Source organism: Nicotiana tabacum, chromosome 15 (assembly GCF_000715075.1).
Source record: "Nicotiana tabacum cultivar K326 chromosome 15, ASM71507v2, whole genome shotgun sequence".
NCBI lineage: Eukaryota > Viridiplantae > Streptophyta > Magnoliopsida > Solanales > Solanaceae > Nicotiana > Nicotiana tabacum.
Window position 1 is genome coordinate 104,298,305 of NC_134094.1, and position 12,161 is coordinate 104,310,465.

Sequence of the window (12,161 nt, forward strand, 5' to 3'; positions counted from 1 at the left end):
CCCAACCGGCTAAGCCATCTCAAGTAAGACATATCCATATCCATAATGTAAATCAATAATTCCAACACAAATGCCACAATGTGTACAGCATGGCGTCCGATCTCGGCCCGATCGGCTAAGACATCTCACTTGAGACATAACCTCTTTCAATTGTTCACTAAATTCACATTTCTTTCCCATCTTTCGTTACATGGCACAAACATCCTCATTTATTAAGTAGTTCTTGGCACTTGGGAACATTTTACAATTCAAGTTTTTTCCCTTTTTATCCTTTCAAATAACATCATCACATAAGGCATTGCACACATAAGGGAAGAGGCTTGGAAACAACATAATTATGTTCTCAAATAGCATGATGACATGGTAACCTTCTAAAACAATTAGGGAATATGTATCTTTCAATCCAACACACTAAGGTAAATAATTCTAGTATGATCAAGTTAACTTACACCCATCATTCGGATACCAGGAGTTCGATTCTAGGAAGAAGAGAGTTAGCCATACATACCTCAATTTCTCTTCTTTAGACTCTACAATTATCCGGAATCCTTAGCAACTTCAATGTATTTTAGCAATATACAAATTGAACCCAGAATTAGGAAAACGTTCATGGTTTTAACTCACTTTTCCCCCACACTTTTTATCACACATTCATGCAAGATAAATCACCTTCATACCCATGAAGTATCACCCTAGTACCCCATTATAGCTATGTTTTAAATTAAGAGTTGGGGTGATGAAACCTTACCTTTTAGGATAAAGAATTTGGTGCTCTACTTGAATATTTCTAAGCTTTGAGTGAAGGTTGAAGATTAATTGATGAAAATTAGGCCCTCCCTCTAGAACCCTCTCTCTCACCCTAGAAATATCACAAATGAGCTTCAAAATAGACTAAAGGGGTGTTTGAACGGAATGGGGGTCGGGTTTTAAATTAAGAAAAATGGTGCCCCGACACAGGTCTGCGGTCGCATATGCGACCGCATAATGGTTATGCTGCTGCAAAGTGACCGCAGAAATGGCCCTCAGGGGCCTAAGATTTCGGCTCAGGTATGCGACCAGTATGCGGTCTGCATACTTGTTCTACGGTCGCATAATGCACCGCAGAACTCTCCGCAAAAACCCAAGAGGAATTGTGTGACTGATATGCGGTCCGCATATCGATTATGCAGTCGCATAATCGATCGCAAAACTGACCTCAAATTGTCCAAGCTTACTGCTTCACTCTGCGGCCATTATGCGGTCCGTAGAGTGATTATGCGATCGCATAATGGGCCACAGAAACGCTTTCTTCTATGAAACATTTTCCTCTAAGTTCGTAGGGTACTGTTCAGTCCAAAAAGTCCGAACCGAGGCTTGCAAGCTCGCCGCGAAGAATTTTTACTATAGTAACGCAGGAATCTATCTTGGCACCACGAAACCCCGAGTTTTTGGTTAAACTATTTACGGGTCCTTACATCTGAAATCCAACACATGGGACGGATCACCGTGATACTTCTGGAGCATGGACACATGGAACACCGGATGGAGTACTTATAAACTAAGTGGAAATGCATGTCTGTAGGCTACCTCACCCACTCACTCAAGAATCTCAAAGGGTCTGATATACCTAGGGCTCAACTTGCCCGTTTTTCCAAACCTCATCACACCCTTCATGGGTGAAACCCACAGCAATACCCTCTCTCAAACCATGAATTCAATATCATGAACTCTACGGTCGGCATAAATCTTTTGCCTAGACTGAGTCGTGCGAAGTCGATCCTGAATAATCTTGACCGGTATCCTGAACCAAATCGGTACTCAGCAACCAATTCTCTCCCGGCTCAAACCATCCAATTGGCAAGTGGAAAGAACTGGTTCCAAGAACCCCCAAAATCCATAATGCAAGCGTGAAGCATATCCTCTAATATCTGAATAGTGTGCTCGGACTGTCCGGCCATTTGGGAATAAAATGTTGTACTCAACTCAACTCGCGTGCCTAACTCACATTGTACGGCCCTCCAGAAGTGTGAGGTGAACTGCGTACCTCGATCAGAAATAATAGGCATGGGCACACCATGAAGACGGACGATCTCGCGAATGTAGATTTCAGCTAACCGCTCTGAAGAATAGGTAACTGCCACTGGAATGAAATGTGCCGACTTGGTCAACATGTCCATAATGACCCATATCGCGTCAAACTTCCTCTGAGTATGTGGGATCCCAAAAACAAAATCCATAGTAATACGCTCCCACTTCCACTCAGGAATCTCTAGCCTTCTAGCCTCTGAAGCAAACACGAGGCCTCTGATGCTCGTACTTTACTTGATGACAATTCAGACACCGAGCTACAGATGCAACTATATCCTTCTTCATCCTCCTCCTCCAATAATGTTGCCTCAAGTCCAGATACATCTTGGTGGCACCCGGATGAATAGTGTACTGGGAACTATCGGCCTCCTCAAGAATCAACTCACGAAGCCCATCCATATTAGGCACACAAATACGACCATGCATCCACAAAACCCCATCATCTCTAATAGTAACCTACTTGGCACCACCATGCCGCACCATGTCCTTAAGGACAAGTAAGTGAGGATCATCATACTAACGTTCTCTGATACGCTTATACAAAGAACATCATGAACTAGTTGGCCTAAGCCTGAACATATGATACTAACAACCTCTCCCCAACTGGAATATACGCAAGGCTACCCATACTCACAGCCTTTCTACTCACTGCATCGGCCACCACATTAGCTTTCCTAGGATGATATAAATTGGTGATATCATAGTCTTTCAACAGCTCTAACCACCTCCTCTGCCTTAAGTTGAGATCCTTTTGCTTGAATAAATACTGTATACTCCGATGATCCGTGAATACCTCACATGACACGTCTTAAAGATAGTGCCTCCAAATCTTCAGTGCATGAACAATGGCTGCCAACTCTAAGTCATGAACATGGTAATTCTACTTATAAACCTTCAACTGCCACGACGCATATGCAATCACCCTGCCATGCTGCATCAATACTGCACCGAGCCCAGTATGAGATACATCACAATACGTCATGTAAGATCCTGAACCTATGGGCAACACCAACACTGGCGCCGTAGTCAAAGCAGTCTTGAGCTTCTAAAAGCTCAACTCACATTTACCGAACCACCTCAACAGAGCACCCTTCCGGGTCAGTCTAGTCAATAGGGCTGCTATGGTTGTAAACCCATCCATGAACCGGCGATAATAACCCGCCAAACCTAGGAAACTCCAGATCTTTGTAGCTGAAGTGGGTCTAGGCTAGTTCTGAACTACCTTAATCTTTTTAGGATCCACTTTTATGCCCTTTGCCTACACCACATGCCCCAAAAAGGCGACTGAGTCTAACAAAAACTCGCACTTTGAAAACTTGGCATATAACTAACTATCTCTAAGAGTATGAAGTACAATCCAAAGATGTTGCTCATGCTCCTCTCGGATGTGGGAGTAGATCAAGATATCATCAATGAATATGATCACAAAAGAATCCAAATAGGGCTTGAACGCCCGATTCATCAAATCCATAACTGATGGGGCATTTTTCAACCCAATGACGTCACAAGGAACTTCTAATGCCCATACCGAGTCCAAAAAGCCGTCTTAGGGACATCTGATGCCCTAATCTTCAACTAATAGCAGCCAAACCTCAACTCAATCTTCGAAAACACCTTGGCACCCTGAAGCTGATCAAATAAGTCATCCATCCTTAGCAACAGATACTCATTCTTGATAGTGACTTTGTTCAACTGCCGATAGTCTATACACATCCTCATCAAGCTATCTTTCTTCTTCACAAATAACACGGGCACACCCCAGGGCGATACACTAGGTCTAATGAATCCCTTATCAATCAAATCTTGCAACTCCTCCTATAATTATTTCAACTCTGACAGGGCCATACAGTATGATGGAATATAAATGGACTGAATGCCCGGAGCAAAATCAATACATAAGTCAATATCTCTATCGGGTGGCATCCCCGGCAGATTTGCAGGAAACACCTCTGGAAACTCACGCACAACTAGTACTAAATCCATAGAAGGAACCTCCACACTCGAATCACGAACATAGGCCAAATATGCTAAACATCCCTTCCCGACCATATGTCGAGCCTTCACATAAGAAATAAATCTACTGGTGGAAGGGCAGGAGTCACTCTCCACTCTAATCGAGGCAACCCCACCATGGCTAAGGTCATCGTCTTGGCATGACAATCCAATATAGCTTGATAAGGTGATAGCCAATCCATAACCAAGATAACATCAAAATCTACCATATCAAGAAGTAGAAGATCTACGCTAGTCTCAAGACTCCCAATAGTAATCACACACGAACGATAGATGCGATCTACAATAATAGAATCTCCCACAGGCATGGACACATACACAAGAGCACTCAAAGAATCACGAGGCACAACCATATATGAAGAAAAATAGGATGACACATAGAAATAAGTAGAGCCCAGATCAAATAGAACTAAAGCATCCCTATGGAAAATTGGAACAATACCTGTGATAACGACATCAGATGACTCGGCCTAAAGTATAGCTGGGAAATCATAAAATTGGCCCTACCACTCTGACCTACGTCTCTGGGACAACCTCTAGCTGGATGGCATCCACCTCTAATGGCCTGACCTCCACCTCTAACGGTCTGACCTCTTCCTCTGGCTGCCAGACCCCTACCTCTAACTGGTTGAGCGGGCGGTGGAGCAACTAGTGCCGGAATCATGGCACGAGAACCTTGTTGTTGCATGTCTGCTGACCCCGAAACTAACCCTGTCGACCTGTGTAACCACTCTGATAATTCTGGATCGGAGGTGCACTAATAGGAGATGGTGGTGCACTGTAGGCTAGCTGCTCAGGATGAGACACATATGGACCCCCGACTGCCCGATGCGCCGTGGGATACCTGAAGCATTGGCTGAAACAGCATGGGAGGAGGGCCTCTACCAAAAGTACCCTTTCCTCCAGACGAGGAACCACGAAAACCACCTAAATGACGAGGCAACTTATCAGACACTGGCCCCCTCTCCTGATCACGAACCATCTCGATCCGTCTAGCAATATCTATGGCCCTCTGAAAAGTAATATCATCTCCGGTCTCCTTCGTCATCTATAGCCTGATCATGAAAGTGAGTCCATCAATGAATCTCCTCACTCTCTCTCTCTCAGTAGGAAGCAAGATAATGGCATGGTAAGCTAGCTCCACAAATCGAGTCTCGTATTGGGTAGCAATCATACTTCCCTACTGAAGACGCTCAAACTGCCTGCGGTAATCCTCTTTCAGAGTGACAGGGATAAACTTCTCTAGAAATAGCTGTGAAAACTGATCTCAGGTAAGTGCAGGCAAACTAGCCGGTCTAGTCAACATATAATCTCTCCACCATCTCTTGGCGGAACTAGTCATCTGAAACACTGTAAAATACCCCATTGGTCTCAACTATGTCCATGTTCCTCTATAATACCTCGTGACAACAGTCTGGATAATCATGTGGGTCCTAGAAGGTGCACCACTGAAATGAACAGGGAAGAGCTTGGTAAACTTATCCAACCTCAACAAAACCTCAGAAGACATAGCGGGCCGATCGTCGGCCTATGCTACAACAACCAGTTGTACCACCCCAACTGCTGGGGCTACTGGAGTCTGATATTGGGGAGCCATATGCTCCGGGGTGTGAGTAGTGGGAGTATGTGCTCCTCCCCCAGCCTAAGAGATGGCTGGTGCCACCGGGAATGTACCGGTCTGGGCCACACTATCTATAAGTCCCACCAAACGGACTACAGCATCCTAAAGCACTGGAGTGGCTATGAACCCCTCCGGGACCTGAGCTGATTCGACGGGTACAGTATGAGCTGGAACCTCTTCCTCGTGATTAATCTGAGGCTGCACTGCGGGTGCTGCTGCTCGAGCTCTAGGCTGAGCTCTGCCTCGGCCTCGGCCTCGACCACTGCCCCTAGTAGTAGCTGCCACAGGGGGCTCCGACTCCTGTCCGGCTATAGATATTGTGCGTGTTCTCGACATCTATGAGAGAACAAGAATAGAATGGCTCAATCATCAATGATAGAATAAAATCGTACGATAGAGAAAGAAAGAAGTGAAATGTTTCCTAACTTCATAGCCTCTGGAAGATAAGTATAGATATTTTTGTACTGATCATCCATACTCTACTACGCTTGCTCGTGACTCGAGAGAACTAGGCAACCTAGTGCTCTAATACCAACTTTTCATGATCCGAAATTCCAACCCCGGGGTCGTGATGGAGTCTAATATCCACTTGCTAGGCAAGCCTACATGAGATAGTTAAATAGCCAAATTTTAACATTTTAAACAAAATGATGATAAATAATGAGAGATAGGAACCCAATCTAATATAGCACCAACACAAGTCATATAATATTATCTCCTCCCAAATATCTGGAGTCACGAGTACACGAGCAAATAGATGCTCTACAAATAGAGTCTGGAATAAGTATAATTGTTTCGAAGGAAATGAACAGTAAAACGAGTGAAGAATAAGGAAACTTCAAGGTCTGCGGATGCCAGAAGATCTACCTCAAGTCTCCGTATGCAATGATCCGAGCTGACATACCTCATGCACCGCTGGGACTGTCACGACCCCAAATTTCCTCCGTAGGATATCATGACGGCACCTAGTCTCTAAGACTAGGTAAGCCTAACAATATGCGAAAATATTAAATAAAAGTTTAGACCTTAAACATCACATCCATTTCATAAACAAAATCTACCAAAACTCAATACATACAATCTCAAAACCTGGTGAGATATAAGTCACAAGTTCTAGATACAGTACCGAAGAATCCTATACATCACTATCTATAAAGATGTAAAGAAATAAGAAAAGAACATGATAGAAGGGGACTCTGTGGCCTACAGACGCGGGAAGGTGTACCTTGAAGTCTCCAAAGCAAGCTACTCACACGCTAATACCTAGGCTGATAGGATGTACCTAGATCTGCACAAAACAAGTGCAGAAGCGTAGTATGAGTACACCACAATGGTACCCAGTAACTGCCAAGCCTAACCTCGGTAGAGTAGTGATGAGGTCAAGTCAAGGCCCTACTGGAGATAATAAGAAATAAGACAGAATTTACGGAAAGATAACAACACGAAATCAAGGCAGCTAATACAACACGAAAGGAAAACAAGGATTTTACATGTTAAGGAAAATAACAACCAAACAAAAATACAGCAAATAGAGAAAGATCAACAGGGGCACTCCCGAGGTACCGCGTCGTATACCCAAATCATAAAAATAAATCACAGCCTTTCCTTATATCACTACGGGGGCCTTTACATTAAGTTTTGAAAATCAATTTTCCCGAAATATGATGGAGGCTATAATCTCGTATTTTAGTCACTTATTGCACTCTACTTTACTGTACTTTATTCGTTTTAAGCTTTAATTGCTAGAGTTTTGCACTTATTGTGTGTTTTATGCCTTGTAGGAGTGATCCCGAGATATGTAGATGTTATGGAATGAATTTGAGTGATTTGGAGCTTTGAATTCTGAGAAAGCCCAAGGAAATAAGCCGGGATCATGTTCGGGGGTCGAGGACCAAGTCTGAATGTCAAAACGCAAGACAAATCCGTACTCTGAGAAATCCCCACTGTCGCGGTGCGTGGAGCGCCTTTCTCTGCTGCATGTCAGAACCAACTCTCTAGATTTCCCCACTAATGCCCCACATGGCGCATTGCCCCATGCGCGCCTGTGCAAGTTTTATAGAGTAATTTTCCTATTTCGTCTAGGAGAAGGTGATTTCGTCTGGGCCTGACCCTACTTGGTATAAATACATGGAAAAATGATATTTCCTGGACTTTTGACATACTTTCGACCTAAGGAGACTAAGGAGGAGTTAGAATAACACGAGCACAAGGATTTTATCAGTCCTTCCTCACTCAAGACCCGAGTTTGGTTTGAATTTATGTTTTCCTATACTTTTATTATATTTGTGAGGAATTACTCCATATTTATGGAATATATCTCTTTAGGGTTTGATGGATTTGGTGTATTGATAATTATTTGTGGATTATGACTCTAGTTTTATGTATTAAAGCATTTTTGGATGATTTAACTGTTGCACCTATATTCAGTTGTTCATGTAATCGAGAGAGGCATAACTTGTGATATCTTTGCATTATAGTATTGGTTGGGTTAATTAATTCTTCTTAGTAATCAAAAGAGGCTAGTTGAATTATTGATTAAACCTAGTTAGGAGAATAATCGAAAGAGATTTTCCTAAAGACCAATCCACTACGCATTCTTGCATATCTTCACGTGCTTAAAATTTATTCATTTTATGAGGTTAAGACTTAATCAAGAGAGGAGTTTTTACTGAACGTTTGAACTAATAATTGAGTGAATTCGAGAGACTCACTTAAATATTAGAAGTAAATTATCTAGAGTTAGATCCCAACCAATTATCGTGCACCTATCCTATGAACCCCTATTTCTCTCCCACTGATAAGCTTCTTTGCTTATTCCTTGTTTCGATAGTCATTAGTCGGTAGCTTTAGATTCGTAGTTAATTTTAGTTATTCATTATAAATCTCAATTGTAGATTCTCCTTGATAGCAATTAAGCTAGAAACTATGAAAATATAGTTTAACACCAATCCATGTAGATACGATATTATACTATATTATCTTTGACTAGCAAGCATATTTTAAGTGTGTGTTTTGAGCTAGTCAAATTTTGGCGTCGTTGCCGGAGATTAACAATCAATAGTGTTTGAAATAGTTTGTAGTGCTAATTCAGGAGTTTTTATTTTTAGTTAATTTTATTTTTTTCTCTTTTTACGTTTGGTGTTCTTTGACTGTGCGCAGGTTATAGGTTAGATTGGTGCACGACTCGAGCTTTTGCGAAAATAATGCTACTATACGATCCAGAAATTGAAAAACAACTAGAAAGTTGAGGAAGGAAAGAATACTCACTGAGATGTTAGAAAAGGTTGGGCAATCCTCAACCAAAGATATGACTGGACAGTGAGGATAATGTGGATTTGGCTGCAAGAGAGGCAGCCCAACAAAGAGAACAAGTTGCACGGGATGCTGAGGAAGCAGCTATTAGAGATGCACAAATTATCTATGAAGAAGAGAGGGGCCGTAGAATTGCTCAAAATCAACCCTTGGGTGCAAACCAGTTCGGAAATATAGCACCCTTGCCTGGGAGACCACTTGGAGATTATGCTAGACCGATTTACAACCAAGGTTTATCAAGTGTTAGACCACATCCAATTGCAGCAAACAATTTTGAGTTAAAGCAAGGGTTGTTTCAAACCCTTCAGAATTGACGTGTCTTCAGAGGGAAGCCAGACGAAGATCCAAACACACATCTAATGGACTTCAAGGAGATTATGAACACCTTCCAATATAATGGTGTGTCACAAGATGAAGTGTATCTAAGGGCATTCCCCTTTTCTCTTAAAGATTATGCAAAACAGTGGCTTCGAAGCTTGCCCACGGGATCAATTAGAACTTGGGAGGAGATGACTAGAAAATTCCTTGATAAATATTTCTCCTCACCTAATACGGGCAAGTTTAGAAGAGAAATCCATAACTTCTATCAGAAAGATACGGAAACTATTTTTGAAGCATGGGAGAGGTTTAAGGAGATTGTTCGAAAGTGTCAACAGAGTGAAATTGAACTCTGGATGCAACTCCAGAACTTTTGGTATGGGTTGACACCGGCATCACATAGAACATTGAGCAATGCAGCTGGAGGCCCGTTGATGAAGAAGACTCTAGAGGAGATAGTCACAATTCTTGATAAGTTATCTGAATATGAAAATCAGTGGCCCTCTGAGAGTGCTGAAAGAAGAAGATCAACTGGTGTTCACTAGTTTGATTCTAACACATATATGCAGGTACAGCTTGAAGCTATGGCTAAAGAAATAAGGAAGTTGACCTTGTCTACAATACAGAGTGAGCCTCATGCAGCTTGTGATATATGTGGAAGAGGACACCCTATTCATGAGTGTCAAGCCTCAACTGAGGAAGTAAATATTGTGGGGAACTACAATTTTAATGCAATGGGTCAGAGGCACCCCAGTTTTTCATGGAGTTCAACTGGGGTACCATGAATGCATGGAAACACAATAACTCTAGACCCTAGGGACAAGGAGCTCCATCTTTCCAAAATCAGCAGAGGCAGCAATTTCAGCCTCAACTGCCCATTCAGTCTAGCATAGAAGATCTCATGAAGGCCTTCATTCTGAAAACTGATGATAGGCTTGAAACTCATAGCGCAGCTATACGGGAACATGGAGCAACTATCAAATAAATAGGTATGAGTTTTCAAAACTTGGAAAGACAAGTTGGGCAGCTAGCCACTTTATGATTGAATAAATCCTCATGCGGGTCAAGAGCTCCTTGTCTGAGAGGATTCAAGGAACTCTCCCCGCTGATACTGGGAGAAATCCCAAAGAAACAGTGAATGTTGTGAACTTGAGATGTGGGAAAGTGTGGAAGGATCCCACCCCAACCCAAAAAGATGGGATAATTGCAAAAGAAAGTGGGGAGCAGCTAAAAAGTGATGTTGATAAAAAAAAAAAAGGCCCGATGAAAACTGAGAAGAAGAAGAAAAAGAAGAAGAAGAAAAAGAAGGAAGGGAGGAACTTGAGAAGAGCGAGCATATGCCTGCTTTACCTTTCCCTCAAAAGCTATATAGAGAAAAATTGGACAAGCAGTTTGAGAAATTTTTGGATATGCTGAAACAGGTTCATGTAAATTTTTCATTTACAGAAGTGCTCTCACAAATGCCTGCTTATGCCAAATTCTTGAAAGAGATCCTTACAAAGAAGAAAAAAATAGAGGAGACCCCAGTGGTCAAGCTTACAAAGAATTGCAGTGCTATATTACAAAACAAACTCCCACAAAGTGTGGAGATCCAGAGAGTTTTACTATACCTTGCTCATTAGGGACTATAAATTTTAATAAGTCTTTATATGATTCTGATGCCTCGGTTAATTTAATGCCTCTATCTATTTACAGAAAACTGGAGAAGGAGATTGGAAAGATAAGGTCAGTGTCAATGTCTTTGCAGCTGGCATACCAAATGACCTTAATAACCGAGGGGATAGTGGAAGATGTGTTAGTTCGGGTGGATAAGTTCGTATTTCCTGTAGATTTTACAGTGGTGAATATGGAGGAGAACAAGGAGGTCCCCCTAATCCTAGGAAGACCATTCTTAGCAATGGGTAGAACAATATTGGATATACGAAAGGAAACTCATGCTTAGAGTGGGCGAGAAGACGGTGACTTTTGATATGAATGTAGAAAATGGGGCACAGAAGGAAAAACCAGTTGCAAGTGTTGAATGGAAAGTGAAGGGCTCAAAAGAGAAGGTTGCATTGAGTGAGAAAGATAAGTGTGAGGTGTACCCCAAAAAGGTGGAGAAGAAGCTGTCGGCATGGATATGCGCATTAGTCCGAAGGCGAGGAATGGATCCCAACTTCGACTCAGACCCCTACTAGATGTTCAGGGAAGTTTCCTTTACCTTATGCTTTTTAATTGTGTATCATGGAGATATTCCACAACTTAAAGTGTGAGGTGGGGGATATGTTGTATGTTGTATGTATATGTGTAATTTGAAATTTTTTTAATTTTCCTGACGATGGATATCATTCGACGGGTTTCTTGTGTAACAATTCCCCCTTGGTTTTTCTTTGTGCTGTGGTTCTTTTTCAAGGGTTTTGTATGAACCGAGTGTAGTTAGTTTTTAATATTTTTAGGAGTAGGAAACCCTGTGCTATGATTTAAATTGAAAGAAATATCTCTTGACTTTATGATGACTTGAGAATAGTGAGTGCTTTCGTTGTGACGCTTAGGCTCAGTGTTTTACTCTTGTATAAGTACCTTAAATAAGATGATCTTAACTTTGCTTAACTGCTTTGACTAGAGTGTCGTGATGAGTCCGATCCTGAGTGAGTTATGTTCCATGTGTGTGTGAGGTTTTGTATTATTCTGTGCATTGCATTTGATTTCTAGAACTTGCCCCGTGTGTTTGTAAAGCGAAATAATAGTTTTATTCAATCTTGGAAGTGATATAGGGGTTTCTTTGTGGAGCCAATTATATGTTTGTGACCTTCCTAATTGTTATGTATCCTAGTTAACCTCTTTGAGCCTG

General features: G+C 41.9%; 1 non-coding gene across 1 annotated transcript; it reads right to left on the reverse strand.

Moving 5' to 3' along the window:
* Positions 1-9,570: 9,570 nt before the first annotated feature.
* Positions 9,571-9,677, reverse strand: LOC142169958 (small nucleolar RNA R71). Its single transcript, XR_012699578.1, has one exon. It is a non-coding gene; the product is annotated as a small nucleolar RNA R71 (small nucleolar RNA).
* Positions 9,678-12,161: the final 2,484 nt, after the last annotated feature.